This window comes from Marmota flaviventris, chromosome 2, assembly GCF_047511675.1.
Source record: "Marmota flaviventris isolate mMarFla1 chromosome 2, mMarFla1.hap1, whole genome shotgun sequence".
Classification (NCBI taxonomy): Eukaryota; Metazoa; Chordata; class Mammalia; order Rodentia; family Sciuridae; genus Marmota; species Marmota flaviventris.
Window position 1 is genome coordinate 124,235,958 of NC_092499.1, and position 19,705 is coordinate 124,255,662.

Genomic DNA, 19,705 nt, shown 5'->3' on the forward strand with positions numbered 1-19,705 from the left:
TCAAAGTTACCTTTTTATTATTCCTTTCTGGTGTAGTTTCATGGTGGTCATAGAAGGTTCTTTATGATATCAACCCTTTATATTGACTGAAACTTGTTTTACTTCCTAGCAATATAGTGTATTTCACAACTGTTATGTATGTTTGACAACTTAATGATTCCTTTTAGCAATAGCTGGAAGTTTTCAGTAGGATGTAAACATGTTTCATTTCATAGAATGTATTCTGTAGTGTTCTGTGGAAGTACCATTTAGGTCAAATATCTTAATTGCTTTTAAATTTTTCTTTACCTTTACTTATTTTTATGTCAGCCTGACCTATCAATTACTAATAGTGTGCATTTGCCTATTTCTTCTGTTAATTATATCAACTTTTCAAGTAGTTCAAAGTTTATCTGGTGTTTATTCCATACTAAATATTATTTTTTCTTAATGAATTGACTCATTTATCATGACCAAGTGTCCCTTTTGTCTCTGGTGTTGCTTATTACTGAGGATTGAACTGGGGGGCGGGGGGGCTTAACCACTGAGCCACATGCCCACCCCTTTTTATTAATTTTTTATTTTTTCTCAGTCACAGGTACAATGTTTTTTATTTATTTTTAAATTAATTTTTAAAAATTTATATATGACAGTGGAATGCATTACAATTCTTATTACACATATTGAGCATAATTTTTCATATCTCTGGTTGTATACAAAATATATTCACACCAATTCATGTCTTTATACATGTACTTAGGGTAATGATGTCCATCATCTTTCTTACCCCCTTGCCCTCTCCCTTCCCCTCCCACCCCTTTGCCCTGTCTAGAGTTCCTCTATTCCTTCCATGCTCCCTCTCCCAACCCCACTATGAATCAGCTTCCTTATATCAGAGAAAACATTTGGCATTTGGAGTTTTGGGATTCGCTAACTTCACTTAGCATTATATTTTCCAACTCCATTCATTTACATGCAAATGCCATGATTTTATTCTTTTATTGCTGAGTAAAATTCCATTGTGTATATATGCCACATTTTTTTAATCCATTAATCTATTGAAGAGCATCTAGGTTGGTTCCACAGTTTAGCTATTGTGAATTGTGCTGCTATAAACATTGATGTAGCTGTGTCCCTGTAGCATGCTGTTTTTAAGTCCCTTGGGTATAGACCGAGGAGTGGGATAGCTGGGTCAAATGGTGGTTCCATTCCCAATTTTCCAATCAATCTCCATACTGCTTTCCATATTGGCTGCACCAATTTGCAATTTCACCAGCAGTGTATGAGTGTACCTGTTCCCCCTCATTCTTGCCAACACTTGTTTTTGTCTTCATAATAGCTGCCATTCTGACTGGAGTAGACGAAATCTTAGAGTAGGTTTGATTTGCATTTCTCTAATTTCTAGAACATTTTTTCATATATTTGTTGGCTGATTGTGTATCATCTTCTGAGAGGTGTCTGTTCAGGTCCTTGGCCCATTTATTGATTGGGTTATTTGTTTTCTTGTTGCTTAGCTTTTTGAGTTTATCTGGAAAAATAAGAGACCCAGAATAGCTAAAACAATCCTTAGCAGGAAGAGTTTGTTTGTTTGTTTGTTTGTTTTTTGGAGCAGATGGCATCACTGTACCAGACCTTAAACTATATTACAGAGCAATAGTAACAAAAAAGCATGGTATTGTCACCAAAACAAACTGGTAGATCAATGGTACAGAATAGAGGACACAGAAACTAACCCACAAAATTACACTTATCTTACATGACAAAGGCACCAAAAACATGCATTGGAGAAAAGACAGCCTCTTCAATAAATGGTGCTGGGAAAACTAGAAATCCATATTAACAAAATGAAATTTAATCCCTATCTCTCACCATGCACAAAACTCAACTCAAAATGGATCAAGGACCTAGGAATTAAACCAGAGACCCTGCATCTAATAGAAGAAAAAGTAGGCCCATCATGTGGGATTAGGCCCCAACTTCCTTAGTAAGACTCCTTTGGCGCAAGAATTAAAATCAAGAATCAATAAATGGGATGGACTCAAACTAAAAAGTTCTTCTCAGCAAAAGAAACAATCTATGAGGTGAATAGAGAGGCTATATCTTGGGAACAAATCTTTATCCCTCACACATCAAATAGAGCACTAATCTCTATGGTATAGAAAAAACACTTTTTATTTTTGGAGACAGGGTTTTACTGATTTGCTTAGAGCTTCACTAAGTTGCTGAGGCTGGCTTTGAACTCATGATCCTCCTGCCTCAGGCTCCCTAGTCACTGGGATTACTGGTGTGCACAACCACACCTGGCTTTGGTGGTACACTTGATTGAAAGTCTACTGAGATATTAATCTAGCTGCTCTATCTTATGACTAGTGTATGCATGGTAGATCAATTTGCATCTTTTAACTTTAGCCTCTTTGTGTCCTTATATTTAAAACTTATGTCCCTTTTACACAACATATGTTTGGGGTTTGTTTTTATCCAATGTGACAATTTCTGCCTTTTAATCACAGTGTTTAATCCACTCACAATTAATGCAATTACTAGTATGGCTGGCTTTAACAGCTTGCTCTTTATTTCCATTTGTTCCATGTGTTTTTTGCTCCTTTCCTGCCTTTTTCTGAATTGAGTATATTTTAGTATCCTATTTATCTCCTCTTTTGCATTTTCAGAGTGCCTCTTATTTTTTATTTCCTTAGGGATGACAATATTTTAAAATCACAAATTTGTGTTCCATCACTCCACCTACACTGTAAAAAATCTTCAAAATTTAACTTTGAGGGTTAGCCCTGTTCAAGGATAAATAGTAATCTGCTGATTGGAAAATGTGTGGCCCAGCATTCAGAAGGTCACCCATTTGTGGGAGGGGAAGGAACCTCCAAGAGCTTCTAGGTAAAGTGGAAGGATTCAACCGGTCAGGATTCAACCTTTTGTCTTGTCCAGAACAGAGCCAGTGAGTAATTCATCCTCTTGTGGCGGGACTCTAAAATGCCTGGTGCTCATCATATTGTTCTCCTTCAGAACTGGGGTGGGGAGTGAAGGGAGAGTGCTGTAGGAGGTTGTGGGTAGGGAGTTTGGGGCAATTTTTCTCCTGAGACTGTGACATGCTCACCCCAATCAGCTTTCCATAGGATATTTGTTACTTAACTGGCCTCTCTCAAAATTGCTTTTTGAAACTAGTTCAAGTCAGGCTTTCTTTTGTCAGCCATTCCCACAAGTCTGGGCACGCAGATAGCTACGGGGGTTGTGCAAATGCGATCACTGCAGGGGCCCGATGGGGCCCTTTTCTCTTAGGTGGCCCTGGCAGCGAATACCTGCGGCAGGTGTGCTGGCCTTCTCTCTAGCAGTGTGCGCCCTGGCAGCTCATCCCACCCACCGCCTTGACCCTGGGCAGCGGAGACACGGTGCAGAACCTCGCTCCTTTTGCGCGCCGAGGAGAGGGCTCCCGAGGAGGAGCCTCCCGCCTGCTCCTCTCCCCACCCGCAAACAACCACGGTCCCGTGAAAGCTGAGGTCACCTAAGCCGGTAGGTGGCGGTCCGGGCTCTCACCCGGGAGAGCACCTCGGACGGCAGTCCGCGGGGAGCGCGGCAAGAAGCTCCAAAGACTCCTTCCCAGGTCGCATCCAGAGGGCTCCCGGGCGGCGGGGAACGCCCGGCCGCGAGGAGGGAGCGGACAGGGCCGCGGCCCGAGCGCGGAGGGAGGAGCGCCAGGAGGAAGGGGCCGAGCCGGGAGAGCACCCGCCCCGGGAGGAAGGGGAGGAGGCCGGGTGTTTCCTGGCGCATTCCCGGCCCGCCCAAGTGACTCACACGGGCAGGAAAACTCCCAGGGCCCGCCCGGGACCCCCGAGCCGCCGCCGCCGCCGCCGCCGCCGCCGCCGCCTCGGACCCAGGTGAGGATCGTCGCTGCGCCCGCCCCCACTCCGCTGCTTCGGTGGTGCCCGGGCCGCTCTCGGAACCCGGGCTGGGCTGGGCTGGGCTGGGCGCGGCGGGGCCAGGCAGGAGCCCCGAAGGCGGCCGGGGTGCGCGGCCTCCCGGGTAGCGCGGCCTCTCGGGATCGCCCGGCCTCCGGCCTCGCGTCTCCCGGTCCGCTCTCGCCAGCTCCTGAACTCCCGGTCCCGGGTCGCTCAAGACCCCCGATCGCGGGCTTCTGCACGCCGGCTTCTGCATTCCCTCCTGAATCCCCGCGTTCCAGAATCTCCGGGCCCCGGGGCCCCCAGTGCTTAAGTCCACAAATCACCCGTCCCCGCGCACCCTGGACTCCCCGCCCCAGCCTCCGAGTCTCCAAACCCCGGGCCCCGCGCCCCAGGATCTTGGATCGGGCGTCCCGGGCACGTGGCAGAGCTCCAATGGTGAAGGGACACATTGGTGTTTTGCATGTTATTGTTGGAAAGTAAGGAGCGGACTGATTGCTAATCTTGGGCTAAAGTCATGCCACCAGGCTTGAACCCGTTTTTGCTTTGTGCCACCCTCCGAGGAGAGGAGGGAGACTGTGGTCCAGCGAAACCATTCTCAGATTCTTGGAGAGATGAGTTTTGGGCTTTGTTAAGGAGACCGGATTGTTACGTGGGCAGCGCTGCTCCGCACAGCCATGCTGAATTGTGTATTTTAAGCCTGAGATGCGTGCGCTTAATTTGCAGCATATTGTGGGTGTGAGGAAAGAGGGGGGAGAGTGATTTGGAATTGGGGTTTAAGGAGCGTTTTTAAACAGAGAGGAAGCATCCAGACGATGTCAACTCTGTGGTTAAGTGTGAATGGTATAGATAGCAATTGCTTATTAAACGCGGTATTGATGGATCTCCTCTGTGGAGAATGAGACTATGGAATGTGTGTCTTCTACGAGTAGCGGATACTTACTGCTTTTCACATCGGACAGTGTTTTTCAGCGTCGTGAGTTCAATAGTATTTCCTGGCTGTCTTTTAATAAGATTCCTTAGTTAAGATCCGTGATTGAAGCTGCAGTGGTACCTGATACCTGGCTCAGATTGCTGTCCTTGATGATTTGGTGATTTTGCTGTGAAGCCCCATGGGTTCATCATCTGGCGGTTGCAGCAGGCTTACATTAAGGAGTGGTGTTGCCTGGATCAGTGAGGGTCCCACACCTGCCGTCCCTTAGCCCTGCAGGTTGCTAATGGATTTCCATGTCATGCCTAGATCCACAGGCACAGAGCTTGAAAGAACTAATTCCATTTTAGATAGATGTGAGCCATGACAGATACACATTGTTAAGAATTCAGTAGGAAGATTGTGCTAGTGGTGTAGGATTCCCTGTTACTTTCTTTCCCTAATGCATCCCAAGGGACTGAGGCAAACACTGGAGTTGTGGAGGACACATTTCCTGGTCAGTATGTATGTTCTCATGCTGATAAGTTGCTCAAAGAAACTAAACCGCTCCCTGTGTTTTTGAGTATGTGCTTATTTTTAAATTTACATATGGCAAAATTCATGTTATGGTGTACAGTGAGTTTTATGAATGCATAAAGTTCTGTGACTGCTACTGTAGTCAAGATGCAGAACCAGTTCCATCACTCCCAAAATATCCATCCAGGTGTCCCTTGTGGTCAGCCTCTCCCTGTCCTCAACTTCTGGCCATCACTGATCATTGCTATTTGCTTTTTCCAGGAGGTCATATACAGTCTTTCAGTCTGCATTGCAGATTCAGCCCTATTCTAGTTTGTCCCTAAGGAGTAAAGATAGAAGGGTTCGAAAAGTGTAGTTCTAGGATGCATCTTGGAAGAGAGACTAATATGGTATTTTTAAGTGTTAAGGAAAATTGCAAACTCCAGCTCATTAAAAAATCTAAGTAACATTACCTTACAACTTCATCTCTCTCTCTCTCTCTCTCTCTCTCTCTCTCTCTCTCTCTCTCTCTCTCTCTCTCTCTTTCTCTCTCTCTCTGTATTCTCTCTCTCTCTCTCTCTCTCTGTATTTTTGGTAACAGTGAGATATCATGCATTTTCACTTAATGATGTTCAGTTATTTAAAGATTTCGGAAATCCTTAAATGTTGGTTGTTTTAGTCAGTTTTCTCATCACTGTGACCAAAATACCTGACAATAACAACTTAGAAGAGGAAAATTTTATTTGGGATTCATGGTTTCAGAGACCTCAGTCCATAGATGGCTAACTCCATGGCTCTGGGCCAAAGGTGAGGCTACTTCATGGAGGAAGGACCCAGAGGAGGAAAGCTGTTTACCTCATGGCAGCAAGAAAGCAGAAAAAGGGAGAGAAGGCGCAGGCAGGGAGGGACCCCAGGAAGAACGATCCTTCAAGGAGGTAGATCACCTCCTCTTGCCATGCCCCACCTGCTTACAGTTACTATCCAGTCAGTCCATTCAAACCAGGATGGGCCAACTAGGTTACACTGACCTGTAATCATAATCTAATCATTTTATATCTGAATAGTCCCAAATTAAGAGGAGCTTTTGGGGAGCACCTTATATCTATACCATAACTTTGGTGTATATATATACACACACACACACACTCTCTACACACAGATTTCCATTTAAAAAAAATTTTTTTATATTTATTTTTTATTTATAGGTGGACACAATATCTTTATTTTATATTTATGTGGTGCTGAGAATCGAACCCAGTGCCCCACGCATGCCAGGCGAGCACTCTACCTCTGAGCCACAACCTCAGCCCTGAGATTTCCATTTTTAATGACAGTATATTATAGTCATGCATTGCTTACTGATGGGGATATGTTTTGATAAATGTATTGTTAGGCATTTCATCACTATGCAAAATCTTGGAGTGTAATTACCTAAAGTAGACAGCTACAGACATTAGTAGGCGATTCAATCTTAGGAGACCAAGATTACTGACTGAAATGTCACTGTGCAGCACGTGACTATATTCCATGGTGTAGATGTATTAAAATTTGTTTCATGTCTCTGTTAGTTGACACTATTATTTTTTACTATTTTTTCACCACTCTAATTGATGCTTATGTCTGTATCTTGGTGCACATACTCAAATTTGTGATTTTGAAGGTGAATTTGGGTTTCAGCAATAGCTAACATTTCTTGAGTACATCATATGTTACAAGCTTCATTCTAAGCCAGGGTTACTTTTCCTGTAAAGGTCCAGATCGTGAATTTTTAAGGCTTTGTGGGCCATCTGGTCTCTGTGGCAGCATCAAAGCAGCATGGACCACGTGTAATGAGTGGGTGTGGCAGTGTGCCAACAAAACTTATTTACAGAAAGAGGCAGTGGTCTGTAGTTTGCTGACTCATATTCTCAGTAGTTCATGTGCTAATTGTTCTCACAACACTCCAAAGCAGGTGCAATTATTATTCCCACTTTGTGGATAAAGAAGTGACACAGATGAGGTAGGAGCCAAAGGTTATATGCAGAGCCAGACTTTGAATTCACACTCCAAGTTTAAAAATTAGAAAAAAGTTGCCAAATACCATCCCCCAAATGTCAGGCCCTCAGGCACTGCTGATCCGCTCATTCGTGGTGGTTAGAAAGGGACATGCGTGCTTAGGGACCACTCTCAGCACCCCCATTGGGCACCTATCTGGATTCTGGCTTTTGATCTGCTTCACTAGCATCAGTGGGGCTCCCAGCAGACCATCTGGAGAAACAACAGAGACTTCTGGCAGGGGAGATCAAGTTAGGTCATGACAAGACCGCTTCTCTGTCTCCTATCAATGCCTGCTCCAACAGTAATCACTAAATCAGAGTCTATGAGGCCCTGGATGTGTTCTCCAGCACTGCAAAAGATAAAGCAAAAACACACCAAAAAACCAACGTGGGGGAATCACCTACCTGACTTTTTCTTCCCACTATGACAAAGTATACAAAACATGAAATTAACATGAAAAACTCCAGTTTTTGTTGGAGTGTAGTGGCATTGAATACATTTACATTGTTGTGCAACCATCAGTATTGTCTCTAGAATATTTTTCATCATCCTAAACTTAAACGCTGAACCCATTAAGTCATAACTTCCTTTTCTCCCACTTCCATTCTGTCTTGTGTCTCTCTATGAACTTGACTATTCCAAGTACTTCATGTAAGTAGAATAATGTAATATTTTTAAAAATTTCTACTTGTTTCTTTTACTATAATATTTTTTAAGTCTCATCATTTTGTAGCATGTTTGGAATGTCATTCCTTTTCAAGGCTGAAAAGCATTACATACCACATTTTGTTTCCTTGTTCATCTATCCATCCATGGACAGTTGGGCTGTTTCTACCTTTTAGTTTTTTGAATAGTTCTGCTATGAAAATTGTTGTTTCAGAGCCTGTTCTCCCTCACCAACCTTTATTTATTTATTTATTTTGTACGTAGCAGAAGTGGAATTGTTAGATCATGTGGTAATTCAATATTTAATTTTTTTTTTTTTTTTAAGGAACTGCTGTTCTGTTTTCCAGAGTGGCTTTACCATTTTACATTCCCGACAGTGCATAAGGGTTCTGATTTTGTTATATCCTTGCAAACACTTCTTGTTGGTTTTTCTTTTCTTTCTCTTTTAAATAAAAGCCATCCTAGTGAGGATGAAGTGATATCCAGTTTGGGTTTTGATAGTTTAGTGATATTCAGCATTTTTTTCTGAGTTTATTGGCCTCTTGTGCGTTTTCAATGTCTATTTAAGTCTTTTGCTCATTTTTAAATTGAGTTGATTGTTTTTATTGTTGAATTTTAGGACTTATTAAAATGTACCGATGATTTGAAAATATTTTTTTGCCCATTGTGGGGGTTATCTATTCACACTTTTGTTTTTGTTGTTGAGCCCAAGGACATTCTGCTACTGACCTACAACCCAGGCCCTTTTGGTTCATTTCTTATTTTGAAACAGGTCCTGCTAAGTTGTCAATGCTGGCCTCAAGCTTGTGATCTTCTTGCTTTAGTCTCTCAAGTAACTGGGATTACAGGTGTGTCCCACCATATCCAGCTCTTAATACTGCCCGGGATGGTCAAAAATTTTTGATTTAGTCTGCTTTACTGTTTTTTTCTTCTTCTTCTTCTTCTTTTGTAACCAGTACTTTTGGGATCATATCCAAGAAATCATTACTAAATCCAATGTCATGAAGCTTTTCTCCTGTATTTTCTTCTTGAGAGAAGTATAGTTTTAGTAATTATGTTTAAGTATTGATGTGTTTTGAGTTTACTGGTTTTTGAGGGTGTATGTGCTAGGGATGGAACCCAGGGCCTGGCACATGCCAAGGTCTCCCACAGAGCTACCTGCTTAGTCAAGTTAACTTTGTAAGTAGTGTAAGGAAATGGCCCAACTTGATTGTTTCGTGTGTAGATGTCTAGTTTCCCATCTTATTTATCTTATTTTTTATTGTGAGACATTGTCTCACTAAGTTGCGCAGGCTGTCCCTGAACTTGGGATCCTATTGCCTAGGGTTACAGGTGGCTCTGCCACCATGTTGACCTATCATTTGTTTTTGCTTTTGCAGTGTGGGAGCTCAACTCATGGCTTCATACTCGGTAGGCAAGTGCTCTGCCACTGAGCCACAACTGCAGCCACTTTCCAGTGGTATTTGTTGAAAAGACTGTCCTTTCTCCAATTGAATGGTCTTGACGCTGTTGTTAGAAATCATTTGCCCTTATGTGAAAGGATGCATTTCTGGGTACTCTTCTCTTTTGTTGGTCAGTTTGTTCATCTTTGTAATCTTTCACCTCTTGGTTAAATGTATTAAATTTTCTTTTTGATGTTTTAGTAAATGGAATTGTTAGTTTCCACTTTAGATTGTTCATTGCCAAGCTATAAGAAATCCTCATTTTAATGTGTTGCTTTTGAGTCTTGCAACTTTGATGGATTCTTTTATTGGCTCTAACAGTGTTTCTGTGCAATCCAGGATTTCCTACATATAAAATCACGTCCTGGGGCTGTGGTTGTGGCTTAGTGGTGGAAAGCTTGCCTAACATGTGTGAGGCACTGGGTTTGATCCCTGGAGCCACATGAAAATAGAAACAAACAAAATAAAGGTATTGTGTCCATCTACAACTAATAAAATAAAATAAAATCATGTCTGTCATCTGCAATTTCATGTGTTATGAGGCTATCTTGTTAGATGCATATGTATTTGTATTGTTATGTGACACTGATGGAGAGACCCTTTTATCATGTTTCTAGTAATATTTGTCTTCAAGTCTATTTTGTCTAGTATTTGTCTGATGTTAGTATAATCATTTCTGTTCTTTTTTGTCTTCTCTTTTCATGGCGTACTTTTCCCATTCTTTTAGTTTCACCTCACTTGAGTCTTTGAATTGAAAGTGTGTTTCTCCTGGATAGCATATAGTTGGTACACGTTTTTAATCCATTCTGTATGTCTCAGCCTTCTGACTTGAGTGACTTGTTTTATTTCCATTTAATGTAAGTAGTTATGTGGTAGGATTTACATTGCCATTTTATTCTGTTTATGTCTTATCTGGAGAACTGATGGTCACAAGTGGGACGCCTAATCACAGCATGTCTGGCCTGATTTCAGGTTATTAAGAGGATTCCAGAGCATTTCAAGAACAAGATTTGCATTTATATCTATTTTATATTAAAGGCCTCTCAAAACATGGTCTCAAAGAAATATGGGGCTCTCTGATTCTTCAGACCAAAGCCTGCCTCCTTCTGCCTTTCTTCAGCAGAAGCTCCATGTTCATTTTCCTGGTTGCTCCCTCTCCAGCTTTATCTTGACTGCCTCTTCATGTGTAGCTGTGAGAACAGAAATGGTGGGCATTGATCTGTGGCTTCCAGCTTTTTTAGTTGTGAATAGAATAGATAGGCAGTCATAGCAACTGTGACCTTGAAACCAGAATATTTGTGATTCTTATTTGTACCTCAGGTCTCTCTAGCCAAACTTGTCATGCCCTGTTCTTTGCTCTCACCAGCACATGGAGGGATTTTGCTCCACAAGGGAGAAAAACATGCTCAGAAAGCAATGGGCTCCATCTTGAAACTGGACTCCATGGCCAGGTTTATGCTTTGAGCCTGTGTGGTCTCCCCTTTTGCTCATGTTTCCCTGAGCAGAACAGTGGGGTGTGTTGATTTCTCCTTGAAGAAAGGCAGAAGGAGGCAGGCTTTGGTCTGAAGAATCAGAGAGCCCCAAGTCAGATGTGGTAGGAGGATCTGTGTTGTACTTGAATCCCTGTCTAATGCTTGACTTACTCAGATTGTTCCTTTTTTTTTTTTTTTTCTGCACTGGGGATGGAATTAGGGGCCTTATGCATGCTAGGCAAGTGCTCTACTACTGAGCTACATCCCCAACCACAAGCTGTTCCAAAGAGTTGTTTTTTGTTCCCACAAACCCTGCCTAGAAGGACCAGTCTCCACAAAAGCAATAATCTTTAAAGCAACCTTTAAAGCAACTTGTTCTTGAGAATTCACAGGTTGTAGAGAATTAGCTTTGTTCCTGTCCTGCAGACCACACTGAAAGGTTTTGAACAAGTTGTGTTTTCTTGCTTTCTTTGGTGTTAGAGGCATGGGAGTGGTAGGGGGTGGTGATTAGTCAGGGTTCTCCAGAGAAACAGAATCAGTAGGGGAAATATATAATATATACCCATATATAGAGATACAGATAGATATATGTATATGGTATATATGTATAAACATACACACACACACACACAGGCGAGGGGAGGGAGACGGAGATTTATTTTAAGGAATTGACTCATAGTTGTGGAGGCCTGCAAGTCCACGTTTTTTCAGGGCAGAGCAACATGCTAGAGCCTCAGGGAAGAGTTGATGTAGCTCTAGTCCATAGGCTGCTTGGAGGCAAAATTCCCTTTTTCTTTGGGGAACCTCAGTCTTTTTTCACTTAAACCCTTCAGCTCATTGGATGAGACCCTCCTGAGTTATGGAGGTTAATCTGCTTTACCCAGAGTCTACTAATTTAAGTGTTGACTCATCTAAAAACTACTTTTCATAACGACATCTAAATGGAGTTTGGCCCCAAACCAGATGTTGTTAAAAAACAACAACAACAAAACCCCCGAGGTACTGTGAACTTGACCCAAGTTGGCACATGGCCATCACAGGGAATAATTTTTAGTTTATATTTTAATAATTTGCATTTTAGAGAATTGCCTCCTCCTTCAGAATTTGACTGAGTGCTTATTGCATTGGGGATGCAGAGGGTGAAAGAGGGGGTGGTCTTTGCTCTCTGGGAGCCAGCTGATCAAGAGCCTACACTACCAGATTCCCTCCACCAGGAATAGGAAATACATCCTGGTCACAGATGCTGCTGTAATACCTTGCACACAAATTGTGAGAAGTTGTAAACCTTCTCTCATTTATACCTGGCCCCACGTCCATCAGAAGTGAACAGAGCTGGCTGGGTTGGACCCCCTTCAGGGTGCCACATGGCCAAGGTCTGTGGATGTGACTTTCTGCCCTGTACTTTTTTGGGGGGTGGGGTGGAGTATGGTACTGGGGCTTGAACTCAGGGACACTGAACCACTGAGCCACATCCCCAGCCCTGTTTTGTGTTTTATTTATAGACAGGGTCTCACTGAGTTGCTTTTTGCTGAGGCTGACTTTGAACTTGTGAACCACCTATCTCAGCCTCCCGAGCCTCTGGGATTCCAGGCGTGTGCCACTGCACCTGGCTCAGCCCTACATTTGTATGCTACCCTGGCAGGGCATTGTGTGTAAAGAGTCTGCTTTGTACTACTTAATATTTCATTTATACATTTCAGGCTTACCTCACAGGTGGAGTGGAATGGGTTCTGATCCTGTGAAGGGCATTTGAGAAGCTTTGGGAGTTCTTGGGTTATTGTGATTTTGTCCCAGGTCCAGGCAGGAGGCATTATGGCCTCTGGGCTGGGGCTCAGCCCAAACCAGAAGGCCAGGGAGGTGTGAGCATAGGGCCCACAGCCCTGTGTGTTTTCTCTGCACGATGAGCTTGAAGGGCTCAGAAGCCCTGGTTCTTTCTTTTTACATGTCAGATGCATTCCTGGAGAGCTGGCCAAGATTGCGTATTAGGAGGAATGCTTGGACTCTGTGTGCTTCAGGAGCTTGGTGGCTTTGTTTAGAGGATGGGCTATACTCCTGCATACAGCCTCTGACACTTTGATTGGGGATTACCCTAGCTGCAGGAGGATATGCAGATCTAGACCAAGTCCTCGTCCACGCCACTCAGCAGCAGGGCTCAGCCGGGGTCCCTCAGGCAGTCTTTACTTGTGGTTAGAATTCTTCATGCTTTGGACACTGTAGCCTCAGCTGAATAGCTTCTGTCACATCTGCTAACAGCCCCTGGAAAGGGACTCTGGGGAGCACAGTCCTTGTCCTGGGTTCCTGACACATGTCAGAATTGATATTCCCAAGCACCTCAGGTTGCTTGGAAAAGCTTAAATAAATTATATAAACTTATTCATTTTTTTTTTTATCCTTTCATCCTTTCTCAGCCTTTTTATTGACTCTGGCACCAAATAAAAACAAAAACACCTGGCCTGACACTTAACCCCAGGCATTCAGGAGGTTAAGGCAGGAGGATCCAAGTTTGAGGGCAGCCTCAGCAACTTAGTGAGACCTTGTCTCAAAATCAAAAATAAAAAAGAGCTGGGGATATAGCTCAGTGGCAGTGTGTCCTGGGTTCAATCTCTAGTCCCCAAAAATAAATAAACAAAATCCCTAAACAGCAAGAAAGTAGTGAGGGTGATTTTGGGGAGTATAGTATTTCCCACCTTGGTCATTTCCTGTCTTCCACTCCTCCATCCCTAAAGCTTCTCTGAGCATGTCTCTGTTCTTTAGCCACATAAAGGGCACCTTTGTCCAGCCTGCTGGGTGTATCATAAGGTGCAGTGGAGAACATGGAGTTTTAGAAGGATCTATCCATCAGAGGTAGGTGACAACATAGGCAGCTGCATTTGTCTGTCGGTGACCTTGGACTTGTGTTAATCAGCCCTCCCGAGGCCTGCACACCAAGAGGGAGGTTCTTGATTAGCTACATGACAGCGCATGCAGATTCTTAGAAGTCTTCATTGCCTTACCATGGTCCTGCCAATGGTCTGGGCTGCGGTACTGATGTGCTCCTTTGTCCCCAGCAGGTCTGTAGGTTTGTTAGGGAGGCCTTTCACCTGAGCTTATAGATGATGTCTTCTCCCTGGGTCTTTAGCATTGTTTTCCCTCTGCATGTTTGTTCCCTAATCTTCAATTGTCTTTGATTAGAGCCCACTCTGACAGCCTCATTTTAACTTGATCACCTCTGTAGAGACCCTGTCTCTAAATATGGCACATTCTTAGGTACAAAGGGTTAGGGCTTCAACAAATGAATTTGGGTGTAGGGGACTACAGTTCAGCCCTTAACAAGTTATTTAATTAAAACTTGGTCTTATCATTTTCACTTTTTGATTTGCCAGAAGCTTTCTTCCCAGGAATGTAGTATGTTAGTCTGTTTTCTGTTGCTATAACGAAATACCCAAGGCTTGGTAATTTTTTTTTTTTTTTTTTTTTTTTTAAAGAGAGAGAGAAGAGAGAGAGAGAATTTTTATATTTATTTTTTTTTAGTTATCGGCGGATACAACATCTTTGTTTTGTATGTGGTGCTGAGGATCGAACCCGGGCCGCACGCATGCCAGGCAAGCACGCTACCGCTTGAGCCACATCCCCAGCCCCTAAGGCTTGGTAATTTTTAAAGGAAAGAGATTTATTTAACTAAAGCTAACTTCTACTTGGCTTTAATGAGGGCCTCATGGCAATGGAATCACAATGGTGGAAGACAAGAAGACAGGGCACAGAGAGACCAGTCTTGCTTTCTAGAACAACTTTCTCAGGATTCACATGAGAACTACCTAATCCTCTCTCCGGGTGATACTCCAATGACTTGCTCACCTCCTACTAGGATCCCCTTTGTGAAGGCTCCACCACCCCTTAATATCACTAAGCCGAAGACCAGGCATGTAACACATGAACTGTTGGGAAACAAACCTTGTCCAAACTGTAGCATGAGGCTCTGGGCACGTGGGCATTTCCCGGGCTGGTATGTGGTTGGAGAGGTGTGTTTCACCCAGCAGTGGGTGGGTCACAATGGTGAGTCACATGGCTGTTTTGAGCATTTTTTTAAACCTTTTTTTTTTTTTTTTAAAGAATGATATATTTTTTTAAGTTGCTGATGGATTTTTATTTTACTTATTTATATATGGTGCTGAGATTCAAACCCAGGGACGGCACACATGTCAGGCAAGCGCTGTACTGCTGAGCCATAACCCCAGCCCCTTGAGCATTTTTTTTAAACATTTGTTTTTTAGTTGTAGGTGGAACAATACCTTCATTTATTTATTTATTTTTGTGGTGCTGAGGATTGAACCCAGGGCCTCACACATGCTAGGTGAGCGCCCTACTGCTGAGCCCCAGCCCCAGCCCCCAAATTCTTATCTTTAGTCAGTTTATTGAACTTTTTCTGGATCTTGGTGTTATTTCTGGATTCGTTCCGGGGTGATCTGTTGCCCTAATATTTTTTCTCCCATGGGTGATTCTTTGGCTCCTGGGAGTGGTGACAGCAGTTTGCTGAGTCTGGGTCTATTAAACAGCTTCCTTCCCTGGGCCTGGGTGGGCAGAGTTCTTCCTACTTGGTAAATTTAGAAGTGAAAGAGGAATTTCCAGAGGGAAAGGCTGAAAAGTTCAATATGATAGAAAGTTTAGACCTTGCCAGAGACTCTAGGTTCAATTTTCAGCATAAAGAAGGAAAAAAAAAAGTTAAAACTTAGGTTTCAAAGGGGAAAAGTAAGTAAAATGATAAAGCAAGTAGCTTGATCTGGAAAAAGTTGGGCAGCACCCGCCCAAAGTTTCAGAATCTTTAATATTGTTAGTATAGCGAATATCTGTGTAGTCAATGAAGAAAGAACTGAGATTCCAGAGGATTAAAAACAACGAGCCAAAAAGCTCAAGTTTAGCAGAGCGGTGGCACACGCCTATAGTCCCAGTGCCTGAGGAGGCTGAGTCAGGAGGATTGTGAGCTCAAAGCCAGCCTCAGCAACTCAACGAGGCCCTGAGGAACTCAGCAAGAGTCTGTCTCTAAATACAATATAAAAAGAAGGGCTAAGGATGTGGCTCAGTGGTTAGCGCCCCTGGGCTCAATCCCTGGTATCAAAAAAAGAATTTAGAATAAATAAATAAATAAATAAATAAATAAAAAGCTGAAGCTGGCAAATAAGGAAAAGCAAAAACGGTTATAGTACAAGAATGTGTTTAACCTCAGTGACAAGAAAATAAGGGCAAATTAAAAAATCTTTTGTGAACAGTGCTGCAATGAACATGGGAGTGTAGATGTCTCTTCTGAATACTGAGATCATTTCCTTTAGATAAAGACTAGGCAGTGGAATTGCCGAATCATGTGGTAGTTCTATTTTAATTTTTTGAGGAACCTCCATACTGTTTTCCATAATGACTATACCAGTTTACGTTCCCACCAGTAGCACATGAGGGAGGGTTCTCACTTCTCCATATCCTCACTAGGTGTATTTTTTAGTTTTGTTAATAGTCATTCCCATGGGGTAAGGTGTTCTCTTATTGTGGTTTTGATTTGCATTTCCCTGATGACTAGTAATATTGAGCAGTTTTTCATTATCTTTTGGTCATTTATGCATCTTAATTTGAGAAATGTCTATTGAAGTCCTTTGCCTCCTTTTAACTTGGATTACTTGCTTTTTCTGTTAGTAAGTTGTTTTGAGTCCCTTATATATTCTGGATATTCATCCTTTGTAAGATGCGTAGTTTGGAAACATCTGCTCCCATTCTGTAGATGAAAATGAGGCCTGGCTGCTGTGGGAAGTACCATACCAGTGGTAGACCGACCACCTTGTCTGTGGGACCTGGGGAGAGCACACCTGGCTTGAATCCACCTGCAGCTTTAAAGGTGGTCATGTGACCTAAGAATTCTTCCTTAGGGCTGGGGATGTGGCTCAAGCGGTAGCGCACTCGCCTGGCATGCACGGGGCACTGGGTTCGATCCTCAACACCACATAAAAATAAAATGAAGATATTGTGTCCACCTAAAACTAAAAAATAAATTAAAGAAAAAAAAAAGAATTCTTTGTTGGATGTGTTGCCTGAAAAGTGACCTGAAAGCATACACTTTGAGCTCTTCTGCCCAGAGATGGTAATGCAGGCCGTGCCCAGTGGTGTTCCCCTTCCTCAGGTATTCAGAATATGAAGGTATTATAAAGAAGACAGAAGTTCCATGGGAAATGGAGAGGGGAAGGGAATAGGAAAGAGTAGAATGAATCAGACATAACTTTCCTGTGTTCTTATGTTCATACATAACCAGTGAATCTCCACATCATGTACAACCACAAGAATGGGGTCCTAATTAGCATAAGATGTACTCCATGTGTGTATAATATGTCAAAATACACTCTACTGTCGTGTATATCTAAAAAGAACAAATTTTTAAAAAAAGCATTCTGACAAAAGAACTGTGTAGAAAGTACAATTCTTTTTGTTAATATTTTGAAAGCATTCTAGTAATTAGAATTGGGCTAGGCAGTTTCAACTACAGTTGTGTAAGCATTTAGCTCTTTGAAATTGGTTTTAAAGTAAACTAATGATGGTATCTACTAAAAAAAAAAATGGTGGAGAAGATCCTCGTGAACTCAGTGAAAGAACTGCTCTTGGTTTTTGTTCCACTGATAGGTAGCTAAATGACCTGAACTGTCCCCCCAACCCTGCCTAGGAGTTCTCGTGAAGATCAGTTGGGAGCCTGTTGTAGAATCAGGATTCTGGTTTACCCTGAAAAGCCCTTCTCTAAGTTGCTCCCTTTGGTGCATAGCTGGTGTGTATGTGTGTCACTGCCCATTTACAGAGTTGCTGCCTCTGTGGAAGTCTCCTGTGAAGTCCCAGGGATGCCCGAGGACGTTGGCTGCCCTGCTCTGTGGGAATGTTGTCACCTTAAGGGAAGGAATTGAGGCCAATACTGATGCTTTCAGCCAAAGTGGGTTGACAGCAGGATCCTTGGAAGAGATTGGGGAGTTGGGTATGGGGGGGCAGTAGGACATAGCATCGCTGAGATTAGCCAAGGTCATTGACTTGACTTTAGGCTGAATGTCATTGTTGAGCTCAAGGGTCCTCAGTGAAAGTTGTCTCAGGACCAAGGATGTCAGAAGCTCCTCATGGCTGTGCCTGGAGTGGGTGGAGGCTGACTTGGTTGTCAGATGCTGGGCTACCTTAGACCCTAGTGTGCAGGAGGCTGGGTTCTTTACAGGGCAAGAGGAAGGACAAGGAGAAAAGAAAGGACACATATGTTTGATATGGGTACTTGATAAAGATGGATGAGTTGAGCTGGGCATGGTTGTGTATGCTTGTTATCCCAGTGACTTGGGAGGCTGAGGCAGGAGGATGGCAAGTTTGAGGCCAGCCTTGGCAACTTATCGAGACTCTGTGTCAAAATAAAAAATAGAAGGGGTTGGGGAGGTAGCTCAATGATAGAACACTTTGGTTCAGTCCCTAGTACTAGAAAAAAAAGATGGATCAGGTGATCACAGTTTAGCCTTTGCTTGTCTTACAACTTCCTCTGTTCAGGGAAGAGAACCCAAAAGGCTGGCAGGGGAAAGGTGGGACCCGTTCCCAGCTGCCCGTGGCAGGATCTAGCAGATACACTGGCTGTCAGGGGTCTGCAGTATGATAAGCCTTGAGGAGCAGTGGGGTCACTGTGCCAAGTGGCCGAGGTGGTGCCTGGCACCTGACTGTATGCTGGCCTCCTGGGTAGAGTGGTTGCCTATTCTGTCCACGTGGGACAGTGCAGGTGGGTTCAGGCCACCAAGTCATGGCTGCAGAGGGGCGTGGGGTGTGTTGGGTGCAGGGAACCTCCTCAGTCCCTCTGGGTTCAGCTTGGAGAATTCCAGAATCTAGTCTGGAGGTTGCCACACCCCCTTTATGGTGTGACTGCCCTCTTATGTCCCAGAGACCCTCCTGGCAGGATCTGTTCTATTAGAGAGGATAAATTGAACTGGAAGTACGGTTGTCTTCCTTTGTGCCTTTTTAAACATGAACTGGATTCTTGTGACAGATGAAGGAATGCCACTATCACCAAAAGCCATTCTGTAGCAAGTCATGCTGTCTCTCTGGATCCCACATCATGGAGGAAAACAGCCACCCCCACCAACAAGGACCCTGCTCAGTCCAGCCATCTGCCAAATGGGGCAGCAAGTCAGGCCGTCTGGCGTTTATCTCTGTGCCTGGCAAGTTCCGTCACAGGGGCTTTGTTTAGCATTTTCTTTTTCCTGAGGAACCTTCTTGGTTGGGGCAGTAGGAACTGCAAAAGCATGTCACAGAGGCCCCACGGTGGCTGGGCCCAACATGAAGGAGCCAGGGCAGGGCAGCTGGAGGCAGCTGAGGAAGCCTCTGGACCTGGAGATGATGACTTTATTCTGGGACATACTGGGCTTCTTCCCTGCTATCTATCTATCTATTAATATTTATTTTTTGGTTTTAGGTGGACACAATATCATTATTTTATTTTTATGTGGTGCTGAGGATCGAACCCAGTGCCTCACGCAGGCTAGGCGAGGGCGCTACCCCTTGAGCCACATCCCCAGCCCTTCCCTGCCTTTTATTGATTGATTTTTTTTTTAAATGTCAGAGTATTTTTCATACAAATCCTTGGAAGTAGTCCCAGTACATAGAGTAGATGAGACAGAACTGCATTTGTTGCCATTGTGAGGCACCCCAGAGTTCCAGGGGGCATGGTTTAAATAACAGCTGTGGGCAGTGGGAGCCATTGCAAATGGAAGCAGGAGAGCTACGTTTTCAGAGTTGTGCTTTGCACAGTTAAAAGGG

General features: G+C 43.5%; 1 protein-coding gene and 1 long non-coding RNA gene across 3 annotated transcripts in view; one reads left to right on the forward strand and one right to left on the reverse strand.

Annotated features, from left to right (window-relative positions):
- Positions 1-962: 962 nt before the first annotated feature.
- Positions 963-3,660, reverse strand: LOC139704570 (uncharacterized). The gene is made up of 2 exons (XR_011706442.1): positions 3,494-3,660; positions 963-1,507 (listed from the first exon to the last, which is right to left on the reverse strand). It is a non-coding gene; the product is annotated as an uncharacterized lncRNA (long non-coding RNA).
- A 90-nt stretch (positions 3,661-3,750) lies between these two features.
- Positions 3,751-19,705, forward strand: part of Cyfip1 (cytoplasmic FMR1 interacting protein 1) — an 86,800-nt gene continuing 70,845 nt past the window's right edge. For both annotated transcript variants that reach the window (XM_027923245.2, XM_071608560.1), the window contains exon 1: positions 3,751-3,866. The gene's annotated coding sequence lies outside the window, so the exon portion shown is untranslated. The remainder of the gene's footprint in view (positions 3,867-19,705) is intronic.